This window comes from Anabrus simplex, chromosome 1 (assembly GCF_040414725.1).
Source record: "Anabrus simplex isolate iqAnaSimp1 chromosome 1, ASM4041472v1, whole genome shotgun sequence".
NCBI lineage: Eukaryota > Metazoa > Arthropoda > Insecta > Orthoptera > Tettigoniidae > Anabrus > Anabrus simplex.
The window spans coordinates 1,704,938,383-1,704,965,482 of NC_090265.1; positions in this window are offsets into that span (position 1 = coordinate 1,704,938,383).

Genomic DNA, 27,100 nt, shown 5'->3' on the forward strand with positions numbered 1-27,100 from the left:
GGTACGTAAAGCAAATAACATCATTATTAGTTAGAACACTAGCAAAAAAGAGATTGTCATACACAGCACTACGGCGGAAGATCAAAGAGAAATGAATGACATTTTAGAAGAAAATTTATTGAGGAATTTGAGACAAATTCTTGTGAACAATAATATTAATGTTGATATTTGTTTTACGTCCCATGAACTACTTTTAATACTTATTGAGGCGCCGAGCTATATTCCTTTACCTGTCAGTAAGTCTACTGAGACCGGGTGAGTTGGCCGTGCGGTAAGGGTCGCGCAGCTGTGAGCTTGCATCCGGGAGATAGCGGTTTTCGAACCCCACCGTCGGCAGCCTTGAAGATGATTTTCCGTGGTTTTCCATTTTCACATCAGGCAAATGCTGGGGATGTACCTTAATTAGGGCCACGGCCGCTTCCTTCCCCTTCCCAGGCCTTTCCTGTCACATCGTCGCCATAAGATCTATCTGTGTCGGTGCGACGTAAAGCAAATATAAAAAAGTCTACTGAGAAGAGCCTGGCGTATTTAAATACCTTGAAATACAATTGGATTGAGCTGGACCAAACCCACTACCTTGGGGTCAGAAATCCAGGGGTTCGCAGTCTCTCGTATCAGATAGTTTCCCAGTAATTCTCACGAGCCTGTGTGTATCCCACTACGGTTGAACAACAGTGCTAGAAAGATACAGGAAAGTCTTAATAATAGTAAAGCAACTTGTAAAGTGAAAGGTACGACGTTAGGCATGGAGAGATCGCTAAAATTGGAAAAGTAATGTGTCACCTGCGGATCAGATTTATTCATTCATTTATTGATCTACATTTCATTTATTTAACGTATGGATTTTGGTGCCAGGAGTGCCCGAGGAAGTGTTTGGCTCATCTGGTGCAGATATTTATAGTTGCCGCCCTCGGGCGGTGTATGCTCTGGGTACGGGACGATGATGACGATGATGATGATGATATGAGGAAGAGGGTGAAACCTGGTGTCGCCAAATAGTCTACTCCTGTTGAATAAAACCAAAGGTTCTGCTCAAGAATTAACGTTCCCAATCGACGAACCAATCCCCATCAACAGCGTCGTAAATCCTCACCCCATACGAACACTGAGGAGAGGTTTGGAATAGAACCCAGGCTTTTGGCACCCAGTCTAATGATAATAAATTGTATACTACCATCCCTCCTACCCCGCTGACGAACATTATGTTGGTGAAAAGTATTTTCACCAACGGGAGTCGAATCGGCTAACTGCAGTGTCAGACCATTTAGACTTCACACCTTAACAATCATTGCCACCGGGTGGACTGGTCGATATAAACAAACCAAGAACAAGAACAACAATATTAAATATAAAACTAAGAAATAAAATAAGTAAGGAAAGAAAATAACAAGCAGAAGAAAAAAGAATAAGATAAAGAATAAACGAAACATTTAAAAAAACAAGAAAAAATCAACAAAAAATTATGAAGAAGAACAAGAATAAGAAAGAGAACAAGCAAAAACAAGAAAATAACAAAAATGTATTCAGAACAAGAACAAGAAAAAGAATTAAACACCAGAAATAAAATAAGAATCAAACAAGTAAAAGACAATAAAAGAAGAAAAGGAATAAGAATACGAATAAAAGCGAGAAAATGAGAAAAGTACAGGAAAACTGGAAGAACAAGAAACGGAAAATTATCCATAACAATAATATGAAGAAAGGAAAAGCAATAAAGAAAACGAACAAATATAAAAGCAAGGAAAAGGACAAGAAGAACATTAACCAGAATAAAACAGTAAAACTAATAAAAACGACGAAGGAAGTACAAGAAAAGTAACTGGACCAAGAATGACAATAAGAAGAGTATATAGGTGAGGAAAGAAGGCAAAAGCTCCCTGTGGAAAGATATAACACTTTCACCTAAGAAGAAAACGAAGGGAGACATGTCACTTTCTCTCAGGAAGGAGAAGAAGTAGAAGAAGAAGAGAGGTATGTCGCTTTCAAACCAGGAAGAAAAAAGAAGAGCGATATGTCGCTTTCTTCCAGGAAAATAAAATGTGTAGCTTTCTTCCAGGAAGCAGAAGCAGAATGAAAAGAGGAATCATAAGAAGAAAGTTGTCACACTCTTCCAGGAAGAAGAAGAAGTGTTTGAATATCTCGTTCATTCCAAGGAAGAAGAAGAATAACCTGAAGTTCCCAGTGGTGGTATGTATGCCGCGTTCTCCCAGGACGAGCTTAGATCTCTGCAGACAATTATCGTTAACTTCTTGAATTATCTTTTATCTTATCTGTTCTATAGTTACCTATACTCTAACGTAAACATATAAGATGGGAGTTAGAAAAAGGCATATTGTAGCACTGTATTGAACTGAGAAACAACACCCACGAAAGACCAGCTGTCTAGCGTGACTTATCGGATGCTTGTCTCCTGTAATTTTGTTAAAAGATCGACCATTTTAAGGGAAGCTTATTACCGCAGGAACCCGATTAGCATAGTGGCTTACAGGATCTGTTGTGGTTAATCTTGAGGTAGAATATGCACATCATAAAACCAGCTCTGCCAGGATGAACACAAGTGTTAAAGAGATTTACAATATTAATTGAGGAGTGGAAATGCTAAAGGATCTAAGTGCCATTTTTTGACCTTCGGGTTTTTTCACTGCTAACCAGTCTATGTCTTCGCACCGGTGCTGTGATAAGGGATTTATGTGCCTCATTTGCTCCTAAGAGAATGTGCTAGTCCTATGTTCAGACAGGCCTGCTGTGCTAGTGGATCTATGTGCCACAGCTGTTTGCCTCTAGTACAGCTCGCGCTCGAGTTATACCATAGAAAAGCTGACAGTGCCTTTTCCTTACTGAAAAATACACAATATCCAGCACATTACCTCGCAGCCAACATTGCACTATTGTTGTGGATTTCAAAAAGTTTTTCTTTTGCCTAAATTGACGCATAGTAACATGTATTATTTGCGTCACCACTCTTGCTATAACTTTAACATACATATTACCGATATGAACGATGGCATGATGTGCTCGTGGCACTAGGGGGCACGGAGGTGGAGGAGGGAATGAGATGGACTCTTGTATTCTGCAGGCTCTAAACTCTGGTTTACTTCCAAACAGAAAAAGGAATCTTGTTGTATGGAATGACAATTGCTCAGGCCAAATAAAAAAAATCGAATGTTAATATTTTTGTACATGTACATAGCAGAACGGGGTATTTTCAAGAGTAGAACATAAATTTCTATTGTCCGGGCACAGTTTTTCAGTTGCCGATCGCAATTTCGCTCTTATAGACAAACACAGCAAGACAGTCACAATGTAAGTAATGGATGATCTTGAAAATGTGATCAAGCAAGCTAGGCCTTCACAACCTTTCCCAGTGTTGAACACGTATGACAGTTTCTTCGACTTTAAGAAAAAGGCTTCTGACTGCATTGATACAAAACAACTAATTATCACTCAGGTTTCTTTGCTGAAAAGAGGCAAACAACAGCCTGGTATTGTGTCCTGCGAAACAAACTTTTCCGATCTGTGTGACTGGAAGAATTTTCTAATACTGAAGTAAGGTAGGACAATGAAATACATTGCAGCTGTGGTAGCGGAAAAACTTCCAGCTACAGTTCTGTTAGCACCAAACAAGCAAAACGATCTTCCCACCATTATTGATTATGTGGATGTAAAGAACAAGGATTTTTTCCAGCAGCTGTTAGCTCAATAAAGTCAATGCTGTATTGTGGCACTTAGATCTATTAGCTGTATCAAATCTGTTTGTACTTAGATCTTTCTGACAAAGGACCACATAACTATTTCATGTTTGAAGATAATTAAACAAACCTTTCTTAACATGTTTATAATCATGTGAAGAGTCAATTTGTGTTTAATTGCAAATAAATATTCATTTCTCACAAAGATGTGCAGTTTTGTGCTTCCTGAAAAATTTCACTTTTGGCACTTAGATCCTTTAGCATTTCCGCTCTTCAATTTTGCAAAGACAGTCAAGTTGAAGTCCATGTTTCTCTAAGACACATTATCAGTTAGAACCTTCAAACGTTTGAGCTATTTTTGCATCTTTTGTAAGTTCACTCTACCGGAATTAAATAGAGTAATCATTCATATGGTATGAATAAAGTTTAGCCTATCATTTATGGGGAGAGATTACTGTACTGCACCAGGTCTCATGCTCCACAGCATTCCTTATAAATACGTCAAATAACGTGTCTACATGTAAAATTGTTCCATGCACTGCCCTAGCACTTACGGTCATTAGGTTCCCAAAAATGATACAGACACAATTTTTCGTTATTTAATCCATTATAATTACGCAAGTTTTTACAGGGCAGTATATGGAATCTTATACCATAATAATAATGTTCTCATTAATATGACTTTGGCCTAATAAGTTTTATTGCAAGAGAGAAATAACTTGAGCCACACATACCGTAGCACTGAAGTTGTTAACGCTACGGACTGTTCAATTGTACACAAGGTAAGTATACATTGTCTACACACACCTACTCCCCATTGTTATATTTAATGCGACCCAGCATACACAACAACAAAAGTTAATTACTGAGGCCAAACGCTGCCAAATTCTAACGTGAAAAATTAATTTCAATAAGACATTCACAGACATGTTACGTGAACGAATCGTATCCACGAAATTTCACTGTAATTTTTGTCTCAAATGGAAGATAATAATAGCTTTTGCTCAAATAAAGTGTAAATCTGCTTTTAGAGAACAATATGGATACATGCATTACTTTACTACCTTACAATTATTTTTTCCGCTACTTCGCAGCGCTTCCGTATAGGCCTATGCTTTGTTTTTCTAACACTTTCGTGAATGATGTTTATACTCACTGAAGTTGTTTGAATTAATTAGATGTAGTTTTCTTCATGCTGATCATTCGTTTTGTGCTCTAACTCATTCATTAAGTGATATATTTCTTGGTCCAGGTGGTGATGGTGGTGATTATTGTTTTAAGAGGAAGTACAACTAGGCAACCATCCTCTATATAACGCTAATCAGAGGGAAAAATAGAAGGGATCCGACACTTCGAAAAATGAAGATATCGGCCAAAGCAAGACAAGGGCCACGAAGGGCGTGAAAATGAAAGACTCCCTAGCCCTCGCAAACCTAATAGCGTCGGGGTCGGAAAAGAACAAGAGTTGACCAAGAGAGGTCGGATAGGATAGATGAATGTGAGGAGCCTGGCACAAGTAAGTCTTGGTCCAGGGATCATGTTATTTTGCTGTTTGAATTGTCCGCGCTAGTCATATGGACAGAGATAATGAGAATTCACAAACATAGCACTCCCATTCGTCGTTGCTAGTCCTGGACCTCAAAAAAAAAAAAAGACTATCCAAGCAACGAAATGCAACATATGGGAGTCCTGTATACAGCCCGTAAGTGCGTATAGATATTTCTCTCGTAACGATGGTATTTCTTAATTTACCGCAGATTTTACACTTTATTTGAGGAAAAACAATTATTATCCTCGGTTTGGAACAAAAATTAGAGTGAACTTTCATGGATACGATTCGTTCACGTAACGCCTAGTCATAAATGGCCATGTATGAAAAAAATGGTTGTTATGTAACTAATGACACAATTACAACGAGCCTGACGTTCTGGCCCTCTGTTCCAACTGAAATGGAAGAAAAGAGGTCGTGATTTTTGAGAATCGACCGGAATTGGAACCCCACGCTAAAGCGTGCGAATTCTGCAGCTAAACTCTCTAAGCTTATCACGCCCCCAGTTGTTGTTATTTGAAATAAAATAGGTTTGGGTCCTGTAGCAGTGAACTTGCACGCGGGAGATAGTGGATTCGAATCTCACTCTCGGCAGCATTAAAGATGGATTTCCGTGGTTTCCCATTTTCATACCGTGCAAAAGCAAGGGATGTACCCACGGTCGCTTCCTTTCCATTCCTAGCCCTTTTTGTATCTGATATTCACGATTAGAGCTATCTGTGTTGGTGAGACATAAAGGAAAGCGTAAACAAAAAAAATCTTCAACACATTCCGTCCTTTCTGATTCACCGCTTTAATATTATTAAATTGCCTTTCTAGACTCTTTCTGGAATACAAAGTCTTTTGGGTACCTTCAGGTTATGTACTGTATATCCACTTCATTGCCACTTTCTCCCAGGCCTATACTATCTGCGTAACACACTGTCAATTCTATAAATCGTTACCTGCAGCTCAGAATGTAATAGGTTTTATTAAACGTAATGTGGAAATGTACCAACTTAGGGAGCATCACGCCATCCAACTGTCCAAAAACATTAACCACAGTTGAAGAACATTTGAGCAGTTTCTAGGTAGTGACAAGACCCGTCATTTCAAGGGTAACCTGTCAAACTGTTCGGCAAGACGTGTTCTCAGAACTTTCGAACTTCGAGAGGAGTTGGATGACGTTCAGAGTCGTTATTGACAAGTCTCAAAGTAAAACTGTACTATCCCAAGTGTCGACGCATCAGTAGAGCTTTAGGAAATTACATTCAAAATCAGAATGTAAGGGCATTCGAAGGAACTCGCCCGATTTTATCACTGAAATTTATTTTTATTCTACTACACCCAACGTAATCGAGATCACTAGGTCGATATTGTGTAGTCTATGAAATGTATACAATTTACATAATATAGATTTGACAAATCAAACATATATCGTGAAGGAGTGAGTACTGACAGGCAAGCATTGCTTCTCACCACTAATGAAAAGTAAAAGAAGGGAGAGATCCAAATTTGGATGAATGAATGTATCAGGAAAAGAAAGAGAAAAGCAACGAAGGACACGAAAATGAAGGAATAAAAGATTGTGGTGGTTATTATTGTTTTAAGGGGAACCATCCTTTGCTACCGACGTGAATACGGACTCGATAACACCGAGGTTATTGGCCTCATGATCGGTGCAAGAGGAACAATTATCGAGCTAGATAGCAGCAGCCGCGTAAGAGCGGCCAGTATCCAGTATTCGGGAGATTGTGGGTTCGGACCCCACTGTCGGCAGCCGTGAAGATGTTTTTCAGTGGTTTTACATTTTCAAACCACGAAAATACTGTACCTTATTACGGCCAAGGCCGCTTCCTTCTCACCCCTAGCCCTTTCCTGTCCTATATCGCCATAAGTCCTATCGGTGTCGGTGCGACGTAAGCAACTTGTAAAAGAAGAAGAATTTCTAATTTCTTCGAAGAATTCTACTCAACATTAAAACTACCACAGACATTGGCAAATAATGTGGTCCTCAAAGCCTATATATATAAAATAACATGTCCTGACTGACTGACTGACTGACTGACTGACTGACTGACTGACTGACTGACTGACTGACTACTGGACACAAAGAACTTAAATTTTAGGGATACATTCATATTAGAGTGCAAGTGTTCACTAAGGGGGTGAAATGGGGGGTGCATTTTTAAAATGAGTATATCTATATCTCAAAAACTGAAAATTGGTGTTTAGAATTGAAATTTGGAATCTTATTTAAAAATAAAGAAACACGTATTTTTTGTTTTTGGAAAATCCAATTAATGGAGGGTGAACAGAAGTGACAAAGGGGATGAATTTCTAGAAAGACTATATCTACAGTATACCTCAGAAACGTAACATGTTACAGACGTAAAAACTGGTATTCGGAATCTCCTGTAAAAGTAAAGAGACATATATAATTTGTTTTCGGAAAATCCATTCAAGGAGATCTAAAAGAGAGAGCGAATTTTAAAAATGAGCATATTTATAGTACCTGTATATCTCGAAAACTTAACATGCTACAGAAGTGACAAATGGTATTTTTAACCCCTTCTAAAAGTAAAGAAGCATGTCGTCGTTGCCGGGTCAAAAACTCATATCTGACATATTTTAGCTTAGAACTTTGGCCGGTAAGATTCTGTCAACTAAGGTGCAATATTGTGTGACAGTTGTTAAGGCATTCTCGCTCTTCATAATGTATGTGCTGCGGGTCAGTATATCTCCAATAATATTAACACATAGAAGGTTTCGTCCCGGCAACGACGATGTACTCATTTTAGGATAAAACATTTGGGGGGCGTAAAAATTACTAAAAAAGGAGGTTGACTTCCTTGTATTAGGGTGCTGATATCTCAAAAACTGCAGACGTGAAAATGGTATTTGGAATTACGTTTAAAAATAAATACGTATTTTTTTATTTTCGTAAAATCCACTAATTGAAAAAGTTGAATTATTTGTATGAGGATACTTATATCTCAAAAACTGAAAACGTGAAAATTGGTATTTGGGATCTATTTTAAAATAAAAGAAATGCGTATTCCTCTAATTTCGGAAAATCCAATGTAAGGGAGGGGTGAAAGAATTGAAAAATTAACGGAATCATTTATATGAGGATACTTATATCTAATAAAAACTAAAGTTTTACAGATGTGAATCTCTTTTAAAAATAAGAAACACTCATTTTGGGAGAAATTCAACTTGTGACGATCAGGGGTGAAAAGGGGTTGAATTATTTTTATGACGACACATATATCCCAAAAACTGAAGTTGTAACAGTCGTGATAATTTGTTTTGGAAGCTCCTTTATAAATGAAGAAACAAGTATTTCTTGTTACCGGAAAATTTACTTAAAGGAGAAGGGTGAAAAGAAGTGAAAAAATAGGATTCTTTTTATAGGGATACTTATAGGGCATCTCAAAAACTGAAGGTTACAGACGTGAAATTTTGTATTTGGAACCTCCTTTAAAAAAAAAGAAATATGTATTTTTTCGAAAAATCCACCTTGGGGGTTGAAAAGAATTGGAAAAGCGGGTGAATTTTAAAAAATAAATAACGGCATATCTATAGCATATGTCAAAACTTCACATGTTACAGACATGAAACTTGGTATTTGGAAAATCCTTTAAAAATAAAGAAACATTTTTTTTTCGTTTTCAGAAAAATCCACTTAAGTGGGTGTGGGGTGGGAGAAAGACTGACAAAGGAGCTGAATTCTTTTTACGGGGTTACTTATATCTCAAAAATGGAAGGTGTTACAGACGTAGTAGAAATAGGTTTTTGAATCTCCTTTAAAAATAAAGAAACATGCATTTTTCTTCGATCTGACAGAAGACTGTTTCTCACATGTTCAGTTCTATGTAGCATGGTCATTTTAGCCCCAAAAGGCAATACCACAAACGTGGATTTCGAAGAGTTTCTGGGGGAAATGAAACTAAATTTTTCGTTAACTTTTTATGCTTTAAGGATTTTCAGATTATAGCTTAGTAGAATACCGAAGAAACATTACTTTTTCAAATTACGAAATCCTCGCGAGCGAAGCATTGAGTAACTGCTAGTTTATCTATATAAATAAAATCCTAACGACCGTGTGTCTGTACATTGACCTTTGGGAGAAATTTTCGTTCAGTTATCCGTTTAAGGGGTAATAATGACCATGTGCATTTGTTAAGCTTTAGTGTTTGTCTGTTTGTTTGAGTTCTGGATTTATTTCTACCAAACTTCATATTTAAAATCCATCTGTCATTGGGCAGCTTTTGTGTCTAATATTTTTTCTAAATCCCTGAATTTACTGGGGGTTTATACGAAACCGAGACCGTGATTTTTCACCCCACAAAATATTCACAACCAAACTTAATGAAAATCTACCTGCCTTAATGGAAATCAATTTCTAAATTTTTCTCATGTGCATAATTTCGATACGAGGATACCTAAATAAGGGAGATATTATTAAAGCACCGTTTTTCAGTCTAAGTTTGAGGAGACTTAGCCTAAAACCGGGGGCGTGTATAAGCATATTTCTTTTAACTGCAAATCTATTGGAAATATTTTAACCAAACATCATATTTAGCATCTGCCTGTCCAAAGATTAGTTTTAAGGTCCATAGCGCTTCAGATTTCCGGAGTGTACTTGGGGTTTATAGTAAATGGAAACAGTGATCTTACTCTACCACAAAATATACCAGACCAACCTGGATAGGAATTGACGAACCTTGGTGGAAATCCATTTATAGAACTATTTTCTCATGTGCACTTTTTCGATAGGATGATTAATAAGGGTGATTATTAACGGACGGTTTTACAGGCTAATCCACTGGACATAGCCCAAAAGGTGTTGTGCGTGAAGCATATTCTTTATTTAAATAAATAAAATTGTAACGACCGTGTGTTTGTATTTTGGCGAAATTTGCTTACATTTATCCGTTTCAGATTAATAATGACCATGTACATATTGTTTATCTTTGGTGTCTGTTTGTCGATTTGTCTGTTTGTCCGTTTGCCGATTTTTGAGTTCTTATAATTGGAAAACTACTGGATGATGTCTACCAAACTTTTTTTAGAATCCATCTGTCCTTTTGTAGTTTTCAGGGCCAATATTATTTGTAAATACCGAAATGGATTGGTGGTTTATAAGATATCGAAACAGTTGTTTTACCCTCCTACAAAATATACAAGACCAACCTTAATGGAAAACTACCGCCTTAATGGAAATCATTTTCTAAGTACTTCTTTCTCATGTGCACCTTTTCGATTGGACCATAACAAGGAAGATATCGTTAACGGACTGTTTTACAGGCTGTCGTGTCATTTCAAGGTGGGTTAAAGTGTTTAACTACAGAACCATTTTACTATTTTCGAGAGAACAGATAATAAGTGAGGCTGTCGTCAACGATTGGTCTCATGGGTCTTCAGCCATAGCGCCACTGCCAGTTTCAGATGAACAACAATATGTAACCGAGAAGTAGAAAGAATTACGCACAACCTCGGACCAGGAACTGTACCGCTCAATAAACTCTGCGATCGTCCTCATTCTTCTCTGTCCACTTTGTTCAGCTTTATCGTGCTTCACGTTAGACTATTGCCACGTGCTTTCATAGAAGAATATTAGTTTAACATGCCGTATTAAACGTTTGAATACAGGCGTGTAAGCCCATAAATTCATGATAGAATTGTGAAATCGATTACCAAATCCCGTGCGAAGAACGGGTACATATGCTAATGCTAATAATAATAATGATAATAATAATAATACTTTGCGGTATTTATATAGCACTGTTTAGGATCTAAAAATTGCCAAAAGTTTGAGGCAAATATATTCTTACAAACAGCTAAATGACCCAAAAAGTTGTAAATATGACCACCAAACATACGCAAGTCTAAGGAATGATTATTGCCACTAGTTCTTTTATACTGAAGATACAATTTCATTTTGCAATATTATTGCATTACTTTAATTCATTTCCTTATTAGATCTAAGTTGCAGTATCCGGATTCAAGATCGCCGAACTTTGCTAGGAGATGGAACATTAAGAAGAAGAACAACTCTGCGAATTAGTTTCCAAAGTTCTCCTCATACATTATGTTGGTGTTCAATCCACCTAGAGTAAACACAAAGAGATCACTTCTTTTACTGAATCTTGGTACAGAACCACCTGGGTGTAGGGGCGGTAAAATAACACCACGGTATACCCAGTCTGTCGTAAGAGGCGAATAAAAGGGCCCCTGATGTTCTAAACTTGGGAGCGTGGGTTGGTGACCACGGAGCCCTTAGCTTAGTCCTCGAATAGCTTCCGCTTACTTGTGCAAGCTCACTTTCATCTACCCTATCCGACCTTCCTTGATCAACTCTTATTCTTTTGCTACACCGACGGTATTAGAAAATTCGCGTGCTAAAATGCATTTCATTTTCAAGCTTTTCTCGGCTCTTGCCTTTCTGTGGTCGATAACTTCATTTTTCGAAGTCCGGCGGCTGGTCTGGCCGTCAAACTGATCAACGTTTAAAGTACTTATTCAGCTATATGGACATTCCAGTTCAACAATTACTACCTTTTTTGGGATTTTACTGCAATATCTGGTGGACTTAGAAATTTTTCCTCAACTTTAAAAACTAAAAGTTTCCTTCTGAATTTAACTTCTACAAATATAAAGACATTACGTCAAAAGTTACTACTAGAATTTTGAAACTGGATCCAATCACTTGAAGAAAACTTGTTTGTAAATACTTCTGCAATTAACTTCTATATCAACATCATAACTTGGACCTTATTTTGAAACCACTTCAATTTTTTCTCTCTGATTAATGTCTATAGAGGATGGTTGTCTATCAATTCAAAAGCTTCATTGAGCACTCGTGTCCGAACTCATCAGACAAATCGAAATGATGTTATGTACTAGTCGTTGTCGTTGGATACGACCAGGAATTATTTAGCAAACGACTCCTTTCTGTACAATGTCAGAGCATTTATTGCTTTGACTACATTTTCAAGAACAACTCAAGGTCTAGGACGTTTGCATGACTACCATGCATTATTTTTATCAATGTGCTTCACGAATTGTATTTTCTAATTACCATCAAGACACGTTTCCGTCTTAAAACATTTAATTTCTAAAACTGACCTATTATGATCCCCAGGGATCACGTATTGCGGCTGTGAGACGCGGTTGTCAACATCGGGACCATTCACTCTCTCAATTTAATTATGCACTATTACCTCCTCTCCTTTTCCTTAACTAATTCATCTCCGAGTCCTATGTTAATAGCCAGGTTTCAAATACCGAAGAAGTAATTAAGTTTCACACTATTCATTGCTGCTACTACTACTACTACTACTACATAATTATAAGGCGGTGATGGTGGTGGTGGTTACTGGTTTAAAGAGGAATTATAACTTTGCAACTATTCTCAATTAACACTAATCAGAGCTAAAATAAAAAAAAACAGGTGCGACACTTTGCACAATTAAGGTATCAGCAAAATAAAGGAAAGCGCCAAGAAGGGCGTGAAAATAAAACACTCCCAAATCTTCGCAGAGGAAGGAATTAAGATCTCACAATCAACTCGACTTTTATCACTTAAATAAACAAACGTATTAGTGCTAATTATATTTTTAAGAGAAGGTACAAATGATCAACCATCCTCATAACTCAGCACACACCCATATTTCACATTCTACCACCCTTTATCATTTGAACCATCAAATTCAAACTTTATTTCACGCTCAGGATTTTAGCCTTGTTGTTAACACCACTATCAACTCAAAGCAAAATCTACCAATTAATAACTGAAAATAGTCGAAATGGAGTATATGGCCCATATAGTATCTTTATCGAGATCGCAACTGTATCTTAGGAACATTTCAACAACATCCATGATCATTGTTAGAGGTAATAATATCCTTCATCTACAACTGGACAGTCTACTACTGCCTAACAAAGATATAATTATACAAGAGGCCTACCGTTTGACTAAATAATTGACACAGGTTTAAATAATGATACATAGCACTATGGTTACCTGCCCCACGAGTGAACACAAAAATAAACCTTGGAGTTCGTCACGCTGAAACATATAGCATAGCGAATTAAGCATTTATTTTTAATTGAAATTGTTCATCTATGAACGGAACTGATATTTTGGGAACTTGAGGCTTATCCTCACCCTTGACCTACCGACACCCTTATTTTACTCGATAATCATATGAATAATGTCACTAGGTGAAAACTTGTTCCCTGTACGGTCCGCACTCACTAGATACAAGATGCACGCCCAATAATGTCCCTAGAGGAGGCAATAATGAGATCCATCAACGAGCCGAGAACTCAGGTGCAGAGCTTTCCTCAGCAGATGTTAAGGTGAGCTCTGGCCCGAAGACCGATCCGAGTTCTGACACGAGCCAATATTCTCTCGACTGAGGAGGACCGTATCATTGCGTACAGTATTGTTCTGCATGAATTCTCCCTTCCTTCGAGACATAATTCGTTGCCTCGTGCCAGAATTGCGCGTCCCTGACCCACTCCAGCTAACCATCACAGATGAGGCTCTGGGCGTTTTCTGCATCTTACAAATTGGAAGGAAACGCCCGTGGCCATAATTAAGGTACAGACCTAGCATTTGCCTGGTGGGAAAATGGGAAACCACGGAAAACATCTTCAGGGCTGCCGACAATGAAGTTCGAACCACTATCTTCCGGATGCAAGCTCACAGCTGTGCGGCCCTAACCGCAGGACCACCTCGCCTGCTCTCCTGAATTAAAAAGTACATAATATGTGTACATCCCTGCAATAAAAGTGTATTTCACATAGTCATTTATACATGGCGGCACCACTGGCACTCCCCCTTAGCTTGCAGCGGTCATTATATTTACGAAACCATTTATTTAAATTGATACATTTTTCTTAGGAGCCGTAACTCAGTACAGGTCTTGAATTTCTAAAGGTGTTCGTCTTTTGTGCTCAAATGAGAAGAATCGCACCTCGCTGAAGCTAGTCAACATTTAAGAGTACTTAATTATGGAAGATCATTGCTGCTGCTTTTGCCGCTGCTTCTTAATTGTAAAAGTGATGATGGCGGTGGGGATTACTGTTTTATAAGGAAGTATAACTACGGAACCATCCCCTATTTACACTTATCAGAGGAAATATGGAAGAGGCGGGACGCTTCGTAGAATGACGGTTTCGGTAAAATAAAGGAGACGGCACGGAGGGCGTGAAAATGAAAGACTCCCAAGACCTCACAGAGGAAACAATTAAGATATGTCGATAAGCTCGAATTTTCCGCCTTAAATAAAAAAAATATTGGTGATTATAATTTTAAGGGAAAGTATAAATACGTAACCATAATCACAAGTCAGTTAACACCAAAACATTTCGCCACCCTTCATCATTTGAACCATCAAATTCAAACATTTTTTCACGGTCAGGCTTTTAGACACCACTATCAGTTCCAAGCAGCTACTTAAAAGTAATTAATTGAAAATAGTTGAAATGGGGTATACTTTTCCAAATAATAGATTGCAACTGTATCCTAGGAACAATTCAACAATAGCCGTGATCAGTTTTGGAGGTAATAATATCCTTCAGCCACAACTGAACAGTCTGGGACTGTCTAACCAAAATAGGCCTTCTTTTCGACTCAATAATGGACACTGGTTTAAACAATGAGACATATCTCTCCTATATTTATGGTTTAGATGGAGTTTGATTCATTGATCAGGGTGAAATTTGTCATAGTTTTCACAAATTACTTTATTTTCTTGATACTCATGTGACAACCGGTATCATAAAATTTGGCTATTATGAATTTTGACACTTGTCGTGTCAATGTGCGTGCCGCGTTCCTATAAGTGCGTCAAAAGAAAACATATATATGTAAAAAGGACAAAACGAACTTGAAATCGAGGAATACAGCTTAGAGATAGACAATTTTGATTCTATGACTTCTTGTTGTATCTCTATCCCGTATACATTAAATAGAGCTGTATTTCTTGATTTCAAGTTAATTCCGTACTTTTTAGGCGTCTATGTTATTGTTTGACACACTTATAGCAAAGATAGTATCATCACATTCGGCACGCACATTGATACGACCATTGGCCAAATTTTATTATACCAGCCGTCGCATGAGTATCAAGAAAGTAAAGTAATATGTGTAAACTGAACCAAATATCCCTATTTAATGATTCTAACTCAATACAACTAATAAATAAAGGAGATACTAGATAATGTCATTGGACCAGACATGTAGAACACCAAAAGAGGTGTCTAATGGTGGAATACCGGTATGTCGTATAGTTTCAAAGCTGTAACCCTCGAAATAAAGGTCAGCACTTACAGATATGTCCTTGCTTATTTCGTATAAATAAAGTTGTAGGGGGTCCACTGTCTTATTTTCGTTTGTTTTGCCAATTTATCAGATATTTATCCGTTTTAGGTCAACTCAAGACCGTATCAGTGGTTTTATTGTTTTTCTTGTCTGTTCCACCATCACGTCGAAAAGGCTCGATAGATCTCGATCATACTCTAAGTTTAGAGTATAATCATCGTGGGAAAGGTTTTGATATGCATATTATTTAAATATCTATGCATAGACGGGGTGTTTATAAGAAAACCAGAACATCTTTCTTCCATTTTCTCTTAGACTATTGATTTTCTGCAAAATTCGTGGACTGTACGTGAAATGTCCCTTCATTATAAACAACTTCTGTTATGTTCATAATTTCGCTTACTCTTCAAATGACGGAGAAAATTGCTATATTCTGCGGGTCTCATGCTCTACATTGAGTGACCGACAGACAGAAAACGAACCTACAGGATACAATGGATAACGGTTCAAACCTCGTTACAAGGTGATCTTTTATACACACCAGTAAATTGTGAGGATAAGTTATTTAAACACGGTGCCAGTTTTCTGATAATGTTTCACGTAATATTACTGGTTATCAAGGTCAATAACTCCACTCACTTAATGTGTACAAAATAAGTGAGGATGAGGTCTTTTACACGTCATTTATGCAAGTTATATTTTGAAAGATTGAGAAGTTTTTCTTCAGGAGTTATTCCGATTATAACTCTGCATGACTGATTTTGAAGACTTGCCATGAAGTCATATTGATGGAGACATTTGCCAAGAAGTGTTGTACTGAGATTATAGAAGTCAGTCATCTGGATGGGGAAATAGCAGTCACATGGATACTTAGTCGTCAGTGAAACAAAAAGGATACATCATCAAATTCGGCTTGATACATCTACAGCAAACACGAACTCAAAGAAATACGTCGTACTTACACTCAAAGTGTTGAAGGTACAGTCAAGTGAACCAGTGAGGGATAAATTTCGTGTATAATTGTTAAATGTCCGGTCAAAAAGATTTCAAATTTAATGTCGAGTTTATTTCATTTGTAATGTCATGTTTTAATATTCTCATCTGTTTTTTTCGCAGCCGTTCTTACTATTTTTTCTATACAATTCAAGAATTTATTTTGTTCTATCAAATTAATTTATTGTTTTATTTCAAGAGTAGAATTTAATAACCTCAAATTTAATGAGGAAACAAAACAACAATCTCCTTTTCCCAAATCTTATATGGTATGTGGTCAAGAGTAAGCTTATTACCCCACACCCTAGTGATATTCAAGAATCTAATTCTCTTATTACTGCACTGAGTTGTAGCTGGCGCCCATCAAATAATGTATGTGTAAGTAATCAGGTAAGAACTAAGTGTGAGTACACGGTCCGATGATTGTGTATTTTATTTAATGAATATTAATTTTAATATTTATCATTTTAATTCAGATTTTATGTTTTTTAAAGTTAGTGAAAGGTCAGGAAAAGTCTCAAGGTCAACTCAAGACCGTATCAGTGGCTTTTTGTTTTTCTTATCTGTTTGTTCCACCATCACGACGAAACGGCTCGATAGATCTCGACCAAACTCTAAGTATAATCATCCTGAGAAAGGTTTTGATATGCATATTATTAAAAAATCTATGAATAGTCGGGGTGTTTATAAGAAAACCAAAACATACGTATTTCTTCCATTTTCTCTTGGACTATTGATTTTCTGCAAAATTCGTGGACTGTATGTGAAATGTCCCTTCATTATAAACAACTTCTGTCATTATCATTTAGACTTTCACGGCCCGTGTAACTATTCATGAGGTATATTGTTGGGCTTTTGCCGTGTAATTAATTATAAAACACACTCAACGCGTTTCGAAAGGAACCTTGCCTTTCTTCATCAGGAGACAACAGGGAAATGAAACGACGCATAACAGGTTGCTAGGAGAAAGCAACAAGGAACTTGAAATGGAGCCCTGAGATGTTTTATAATTAATTACACGGCATAAGCCCAAAAATATACCTCACGAATAACTTCTGTTATGTTCATAATTTCGCTTACTCTTCAAATGACGGAGAAAATTGCTATATTCTGCGGGTCTCATGCTCTACATTGAGTGACCGACAGACCGACAACGAACCTACAGGATACAATGGCAACGTCTACTGTATGACTGCTTGGCAGCAGGGAAGTAACGTATTGCCATTTTCGTCATCATACCTTTAAACTCGCGGTTGTTCCTTGCGTGGGTGCAAGGTAGACGTCAATCGGGCATTCTGTGGGATATTGGCGGAATACCGTTGGAAATTACAATCGTCCTCGAATAGCACTAAGGGGCGCTGTTAATATTACAGTACAGCGGAGTGTAGCCCATTATTTCACACGATAAATTGTTTTCTGGAATTTTGTATTTCTATTCTACGTCTGTTTTCCGCTTTATTTTATTGCCTCTGCCTTGCCTCTTTAGCCTTAAATAATAACACAGTAAGTCATCATCTTATCTGTTTATCTAAGAATCCCTGCACCTACATTTCTCCTCTATTACCGCCTTCTTAGATCCTAAATTCATACCATCACAATTTATTGAGGGACATTTTATTTTCCAATACATCCACTTGTTATTTACGTATTTGTCCTATCCGACTGTCCTCGTTATAGGCCCAATCCTATTTTCTATTAATTTCAACCTTCTTAACTGTATTCCTTTCTTAATTGCTCCATATACTGTATGTGCGAGTGCTAATCTCGAAACCTGGACACTACTTTCTTTGAGGAAAAATTTCAAGCTGTTCAAATGTATAACATTTAGCCTCGGAAAATGTCAATATATGGACGAAATTTTAATGACGGTGCAGACCTTCGTTTCGGGATAGTTGGTAGCTAAACGGTAAGTCGTATCACAAAGCAGATAGCACAATCGCTGTTCAATATGGAGAGATCTACAACTTTGTTCCTAATACATACTGTCGTATCTCGATTGTTGATACGTTAGATAGCGCTGCATTTCTCGAGTATAATCAAGTCTCTCTAACTGGATTGTGACTGGCTTTAGGGAAAGGGGCCTGTAAATATCTTGAAAACTCTCCATCTCTATTGGAATGGCAGTTGCCAAGTGAGCCTGCCGTTACAGTAAAAACTCCCGAACTCGATTTTGATTGGTAATAGGAAATGTAAACTGCCATTATCCTCAAAACATTGCCAGTGCCTACCATACATCGGAAACAACATATGAAGTCCTCCCTGTTTCGTTTCTCGGATAGCGCTAAGAGACATGCAATTTAATATAATCTTACTCATTGCCCTTAGAGTAATTTACCAAGAAATCCATATACAATGTTGAATAGCGTAACGAAGCACGGGTACATTTGCTAGTAATCAAATAAATAAATAAATAAATAAATAAATAAATAAATAAATAAATAAGTAAATAAATAAATAAATAAATAAATAAATAAATAAATATTGAATATTTTCAAATGATCTTTTATACAAACCAGTAAATTGTGAGGATAAGTTATTTAAACACGGTTCCGGTTTTCTGACAATGTTTCACGTAATATTACTGGTTATCAAGGTCAATAACTCCACTCACTTCATATGTACAAAATAAGTGAGGATGAGGTATTTTACACGTCATTTATGCAAGTTATATTTTGAAAGATTGAGAAGTTCTTCTTCAGGTGTTATTCCGATTATAACTCTGCATGATTGATTTTGAAGACCGTACAGTAGATTAGTAATGAAGTAGCCTGGGGCTCGGCTATGGCGGAAGCCACCAAACGTTCCAGTGAAGTAGCATTGTAGAAAGCGTGATCAAGATGTTTTCCTCTGGACGCGTTGCTGCAGCGGACATGCAACGTAGCATGACTCTGATGCTGGTATATAAGCACGGATATATAGGCAAAGGGATTAATGTGAGAGTTGTGTCGTACTGAGGTGCGTGCGTTTAATGCCGCCGCGTGAACTATGGCAACGTTATCACCAAATGCGTCCAAACAGGACCAACGTGCTCTTATTCTGTTCTTGCCAGCCGAAATACAAACACCGGTGGACATACATCGAAGAATGAAGACTGTGTATGGGGCAGCATGTTTGTCGAAATCCATCGGTGTGTAATGGTGCACCAAGTTCCGTGTGGGTCGCGTTTCGACAGAAGACGCCGGTCACGCAGAAGGTACGAAAACTCAAGTGGGAGACACTCGAGCATCCGCCCAATAGTCCTGATGCGGTTATCACGCCCTTGGTCCCCTCAGAAAAGCCTTGAAGGGACGATGCTTCCTGTCCAGGAGGGTCAGTAGCAGGTGGTTACGGACTTCCTCACGGAGCAGGGCACGGTGTTTTACAACACGGGGATCTTCAACCTGGTGCGTCGGTAGGACGAGTGCCTCATCACTCACGGCGATTGGCATCCCGATCCAGGATTGTACGGCAGTCGAACGGAAACTTTTTGATCGTCCCTTATATACTACAACCGAGTATGAATCATCCGACCGAGTTTGTTTATGTTCGATCCTGTCTCTTTGTGTAAAATCTATCTGTCTTAATTTATATTATGAGCGAGAAAATAATCCTGTTTCAATTATTATGCACTTGTCATAAAATAAGGTAATTAGTTTCCTTAACAAAGTGAGAATACAAAAAGTGCATTATTTATTTACTACAAGAGTAGACTTCTTCGGACATTAGCCTCAGAGTAACGAGCTGGGAATGGAAAATTCCTACGGACACAATCTATATCGTAGCTGAAGTACCAATACTACGTAAGGATGAAATTCTAGTGGACGAGAAATTTTAGGAATTGGTTTCTTATAATGTAATATAATGATATATGTCGGCGGATGGATTGAACCCGACTTATCAGAAAGAGCATTTTATCCATGGGAGTCAACAAGTTGAAACTGGCCTATCTATTGACAAAGAACACTTATAACAAAAAATATCTATCACGCAATCTGAAACTGAAGCACTACACGTGAGTCATACGAGCAGACGCTCCGTATGCCTGGAGTGTCTTTCATTGAACCGAAGAGGTCTGATGGAGAAAGTGGAAGTCAGAGAGAGGAAAATTCTAAGGAAGATCTTAGATCCGATAAAGAAAGATGAAGAATTCCATATAAGGCACAATTCCGAGCTCTACGAACACATATAGAGGCTCTCTGATTATGTTAGGAAAAGTAGAGTAACTTTCTAAGGCCATACAGTAATACTGCCTCTCAAAAGAGTGAACAGTCGCCTGTTTATCTTCTGGAAGAACAAGGAGATTCATACCACTTGGCTGACGGAAACTGAGAAGTACAATAAAGAACTGTGAATATCAGATCTTCCAGACAGACGGTCTGTATGACATACCCTCAAAGAAGTTCATGGATTCAGGAAAAACCCCGAAAGAAAGGTACCCCCTGGACAGATGAAAGAAAGGAGTTACACCGGCAGAAGATGTGTCAATACTGGGCAAAGATCAAAGCCCAACAGTTGAACAAGCTTGGTCCGAAGTAAGCCCGTTCGGACCAAAGAAGGAGAATATGAAGAAGAATAAGAAGTATAAGAAATAGCACAGTTAGTTTGTAAGTAGGACGAATAGCATAATCACTCTACCTACTTTAACATTTTATTTAGGCGATATTGAACGGCTGTGAAATGTTTGTCCACGTACAGCCATCGCATTACGTTCGCTTGGTTCAATTTCGACCGGTAAGCAAACGTAATGGGATGACTGTACTTGGACAAACATTTCACAGCTCGCCCTGCGCTTACCATCCCCTAAGAAATAAGACCATGTATCTAAGAGAACATACGTAATTCAGCGGTCTAAGCCAGTTTATCCAGGCCACTAATTCCGGTAATCGTCTGGCTTCACGTGGTCAACAATGCAAAAATCTCCTTCTTTTACTCTCAGTAGTGTTACTTGAGGTTTAGTGCAGCCCCAAAGGAGTTACTCAAGCAGTCCTTAAATCTTGATATACACAAGCATCGAATCACGGTTATCCAGATGATAGTTTGCCTTTCAAAACCGCTGAGAAATACGTAGGTGTATCAAGTGAGAGTGAAGGAATCGTACCGCCTTCCTAGACGCTGCAATCAGCCGTTGTCGAAGCGCTGACTTATTGCCAATATGTGGCCAGCGAAAACACGCCTCCAGGTTGCAATAAGTCCTGAGAAGGGAGCGATATCACAGTGTGGTTCTTGGTGCGAGGTAGCCGAAAGCAGTAAACAACAAATCTTGAAACATCAGCTTTTAGAAACCAACTGAGTGCATGGATACATTAAATTCATCCTCCATGTTCTACGATAATAATCCACCACCAACTCCCAGACGACTGAGCTCGATAGCTGCAGTCGCTTAAGTACGGCCAGTATCCAGTATTTGGGAGATAGTGTGTTCGAATCCCTCTTTCGGCAGCCCTGAAATGGTTTTCCGTGGTTTCCCATTTTCACACCAGGCACACCTTAATTAAGGCCACGGCCGCTTCCTTCCCACTCCTAGCCCTTTCCTCTCCCATCGTCGCCATAAGACCTATCTGTGTCGGTGCGACGTAAAGCAAGTAGCAAAAAAAAAAAAAGAAATCTCCCAGACGTAGACTGAGTATCACTGAGGAAGTGTACTAGAGATTGAAAATGAAAATAAAAATCCACAGCCTGTTTCCAGGCATTCAACAGGGTCAGGAATGTAGGCCCTTTCTAGCGGCGAGGATAGCAATTGTGCCGTGTGCTGAAGCTTGACGCACTCCTCTGGGTGAATGATTAATGAATGACAGATGAAATGATATTTGAGAGTATTGTTAGAATGAAATATGACAGGGAAAACCGGAGTACCCGAAGAAAAACCTGTCCCACCTCCGCATTGTCCAGCAAAATTCTCACATGGAATGAATCCAGCGGTAAGAGGCCGGCGTGCTGCCGCCTGAGCCACGGAGGCTCTTGTACCAGAGAATAACGATAATAATAATAATAATAATAATAATAATAATAATAATAATAATAATAATAATAATAATACCTCTATTTGTCATATGGCTTTTAGTGTCCAAGGACATATTCGGTTCGCCTGGTGCAGGTCTTTCTATTTGATGCATATAGGTGACCTACGCGTCTGGATGTGGGGTGATGATAATTAGGTAGGAAGACCGTGAAACCCGGTTCCGGCACATAGCCTACTCCTGTCGGATAGCATCAAGGTTTGTGCTCAAAGCTTTACATCCTGATCCGACGGACGAATCACTATCAACAGCGCTATGTTGCATCGCTCCATATGAACACCTCGGAGGGGTTTGGAAATTAATCCAGGCTTTTGAAAGCAATTCAGTGATTAGAAATTGTATACCACCAACCCTCTTACCCTGCCGACCAACATTCAAAAGGTGATATTTTTTCGACCAACGGGACTCGAACCGGCTAATCACGATGTCAGATCATATAGATTTCATCGCTTTAACGTCATGACACCGGGCGTTCTGATATAATAATAATAATAATAATAATAATAATAATAATAATAATAATAATAATAATAATGTGTAGTTTTGAACTATAGTCTAGATACACATGAAGTCTAGAAAGAAGAATCATGAAAAATAGGTCCAATGAAAATAACAATTCCGTCTCTGTGGTGTAGTGGTTAGCGTGATTAGCTGCCACCGCCGGAGGCCCGGGTTGGATTCCCGGTTCTGCCACGAAATTTGAAAAGTGGTACGAGGGCTGGAACGGGGTCCATTCAGCCTCAGGAGGTCAACTGAGTAGAGGTGGGTTCGATTCCCACCTCAGCCATCCTGTAAGTTGTTTTTCCGTGGTTTCCCACTTCTCCTCCAGGCAAATGCCGGGATGGTACCTAACCTAAGGCCACGGCCGCTTCCTTTCCTGTTCCTTGTCTATCCCTACCAATCTTCCCATCCCCCGCAAGACCCCTGTTCAGCATAGCAGGTGAGGCCGTCTGGGTGAGATACTGGTCATCCTCCCCAGTTGTATACCCTGACCGAGAGTCTGAAGCTCCAGGACACTGCCCTTGAGACGGTAGAGGTGGGATCCCTCGCTGAGTCCGAGGGAAAAACCGACCCTGGAGGGTAAACAGATAAAGATTAAGAAGAAGAAGAAGAAAGTAACAGAACAATGGAAATTGAGAAGTAATTACGAAATATGTTAGAACATAACAAGTATATCAGAAGCAATAAGAAAAAGTAGACTAGTATTTCTTTGTGTATATATAGAGTACAAAATAGGTATTGGAGTACTTTTGGGAGAAGAAGTCAACTACAAGCTGGATTCAAGAGGTCAAGAAAGATTTAGAAAGAAATAAAATAAGAGAAAAATAATCTATGGAAAGAGAGATTTTTCAAAAACGTTTAAGAATGGACGGATTCCAAGGAAGAATGAAAAGGACCGGGGGAGTTGGCCGTGCGGTTAGGGGCGCGCAGCTCAGAGCTTGCATCTGGGAGATAGAGGGTTCTAATCGCACTGTCGGCTGCCCTGAAGATGGTTTTCTGTGGTTTTCCATTTTCACACCAGGCAAATGCTGGGGCTGTACCTTAATTAAAGCCACGGCCACTTCCTTCAAACTCCTAGGCCTTTCCTATCCCATCGTCGCCATAAAACCTATCTGTATCGGTGCGACGTAAAGTCACTAGCAATAAAACTAAGAATGAAGAGGAAATCCGGTCCAGTGTCCGAGGAGAGAAGAATAATACATAGTGCAATGATGAAAGAATACTGGAAAGAACGGAGGAGGAAGCAAGGAAGGATGAACTGAAATTGACATACGGTCTCTAGAAGGCCTTATCATAAAAAATAATAATAAAATACATTGAACTTTTGGTATAACGATTCCTAATATAACGAAAATTACCTCTATAATGGCAAAATAAACTGATTCAGGCATTAATTTCATTGAACAACCTGGGGTGCTTCTGCAGCTACCTTGAGATGTTCTGCCCTTGGTTTAGTTTTCTCTGCGGTAGAATATTGTGCTCCTGTGTGGATCAACAGCTGCCATGTGAAACTTGTGGACACTCAACTCAACAACACAATGAGGATTATTTCAGGTGTAATAAGATCAACTCCTACCCACTGGCTTCCTGTCTTGAGCAACATCATGCCTCCTTTATTCCGTAGAGCACAAGCACTGTTGAGAGAATACTCCAAGATAAATGAGAACCGTGATTTGCCCATCCACTCCAATATTCCTGACCTTCGGAGGAGCCGGTTGAAATCTAAACATCCGCCAGTTAAGTTCGCTCAGAAGCTCACAGAAGACAATTTCAACCCCTATGCCCAATGGAACGAAGATTGGATCTCAAAAACAGGTGAACATCTCTAGCCTTTCTTCCCACCTAATTCGAGGTCTGATCTCCCAAGAAGAACTTGGACCATCCTTAATAGGATTCGATGTGGTCACGGTGTCTGTGCTGAGTCCCTGTATAAATGGGGAAAGATACAATCCCCCGAGTGTGACTGTGGTGGTCCTTTTCAAACCATCGAACACATTGTAAAGGAGTGTAGCAGAAGAGCCTACCCTGGAGATTGGTTTGATTTTCTAGAGGCCAATACAGAGGCTCTAGAATGGATAACATCTTTGGACATTAAAATATAATGTACTTGCTTTCTTGTTTCTGTATATATTTATATGCCATACGATAAAAAAATAAATAAAATCCATTAACTGAATGTAATACTCATCTCCATTTAACGATACTGTGGATAACGATAAATCTCCTTATTACGTGTATTTGTCGCATTACTACGGGAATGACTCAGGAAAATATGTCGCTGTCAACTGAATGAACCATTTTTATTCCCTGCAGGAGCTATTGTGTCTTGTAAAGCACTCACGGATTTTCTTTAGAGGTTTGTTTGTGTTCCGGAGAATCATTTCGTGACTCCTGGTGCAATAAAATCTTTGTGTTTCCCTGTCTGGAAAGAATATGAAATAGACTAACATTTCCAGTGTTTGAAGCAGTTTTGTGCAGTGCTACCAAGAATATAATGCTGTGAATATTGTAGTTATTTGCCAATGTGAAAAACAATTTTTATTCATCATCATCATCATCTGTTTACCCTCCAGGTTCGGTTTTTCCATCGGACTTGGCGAGGGATCCCACCTCTACCGCCTCATAGGCAGTGTCCTGGAGCTTCAGACTCTTGGTCGGGGGATACAACTGGGGAGTATGACCAGTACTTCGCCCAGGCGGCCTCGCCTGCTATGCTGAACAGGGGCCTTTTGGAGGGATGGGAAGATTGGAGGGGATAGGCAAGGAAGAGGGAAGGAAGCGGCCGTGGCCTTAAGATAGGTACCATCCCGGCATTCGCCTGGAGGAGAAGTGGGAAACCACGGAAAACCACTTCCAACATGGCTGAGGTGGGAATCGAACCCACCTCTACTCAGTTGACCTCCCGAGGCTGAGTGGACCCCGTTCCAGCCCTCGTACCACTTTTTCAAATTTCGTGGCAGAGCCGGGAATCGAACCCGGACCTCCGGGGGTGGCAGATAATCACGCTAACCACTACACCACAGAGGCGGCCAACAATTTTTATTAAAAAGAAAAATGTGAGTTAATATAGTAGTATAAGATCTCTCATTTTCGTTATTGTTGTTTTGTAACTGCAACGCACATGTTACGTGATCAAAATATGGTAAATATAACAATACTTTAGAAAACTGTAGTTACTTTAGTTGTACCATCAGATTTTTATTCGCAAAACGTGGTATTCTTCTTCTCCTCCGTCTTCTTCTTCGTGAATGGGTCGTTTAGGACCACGCTATATTTCTAGAAAATAGATCTCAGAGAATTAGAGTAGTGAAGCTTTATCTGACCCTGTAATAATTAAGAGGGGAGTTCCTCAGGGCAGTGTTATCGGACCTTTATGTTTTCTTATATATATAAATAATATGAGTAAAGGAGTGGAATCGGAGGTAAGGCTTTTTGCGGATGATGTTATTCTCTATAGAGCGATAAATAAGTTACAAGATTGTTAACAACTGCAACGTGACCTCAAAAATGTTGTGAGATGGACAGCAGGCAATGGAATGTTGATAAACGGGGTTAAAAATCAGGTTGTGAGTTTCACAAATAGGAAAAGTCCTCTCAGTTTTAAGTACTACGTTGATGGGGTGAAAGTTCCTTTTGGGGGTCATTGTAAGTATCTAGGTGTTAATATAAGGAAAGATCTTCATTGGGGTAATCACATAAATGGGATACAGATCTCTTCACATGGTTATGAGGGTGTTTGGGGTTGTAGTAAGGATGTAAAGGAGAGGGCATATAAGTCTCTAGTAAGACCCCAACTAGAGTATGGTTCCAGTGTATGAGACCCTCACCAGGACAACCTGATTCAAGAACTGGAAAAAATCCAAAGAAAAGCAGCTCGATTTGTTCTGGGTGAATTCCGACAAAAGAGTAGCGTTACAAAAATGTTGCAAAGTTTGGGTTGGGAAGAACTGAGAGAAAGGAGCTGCTCGACTAAGTGGTATGTTCCGAGCTGTCAGCGGAGAGATGGCGTGGAATGGCATTAGTATCCGAATAAGTTTGAGTGGCGTTTATAAAA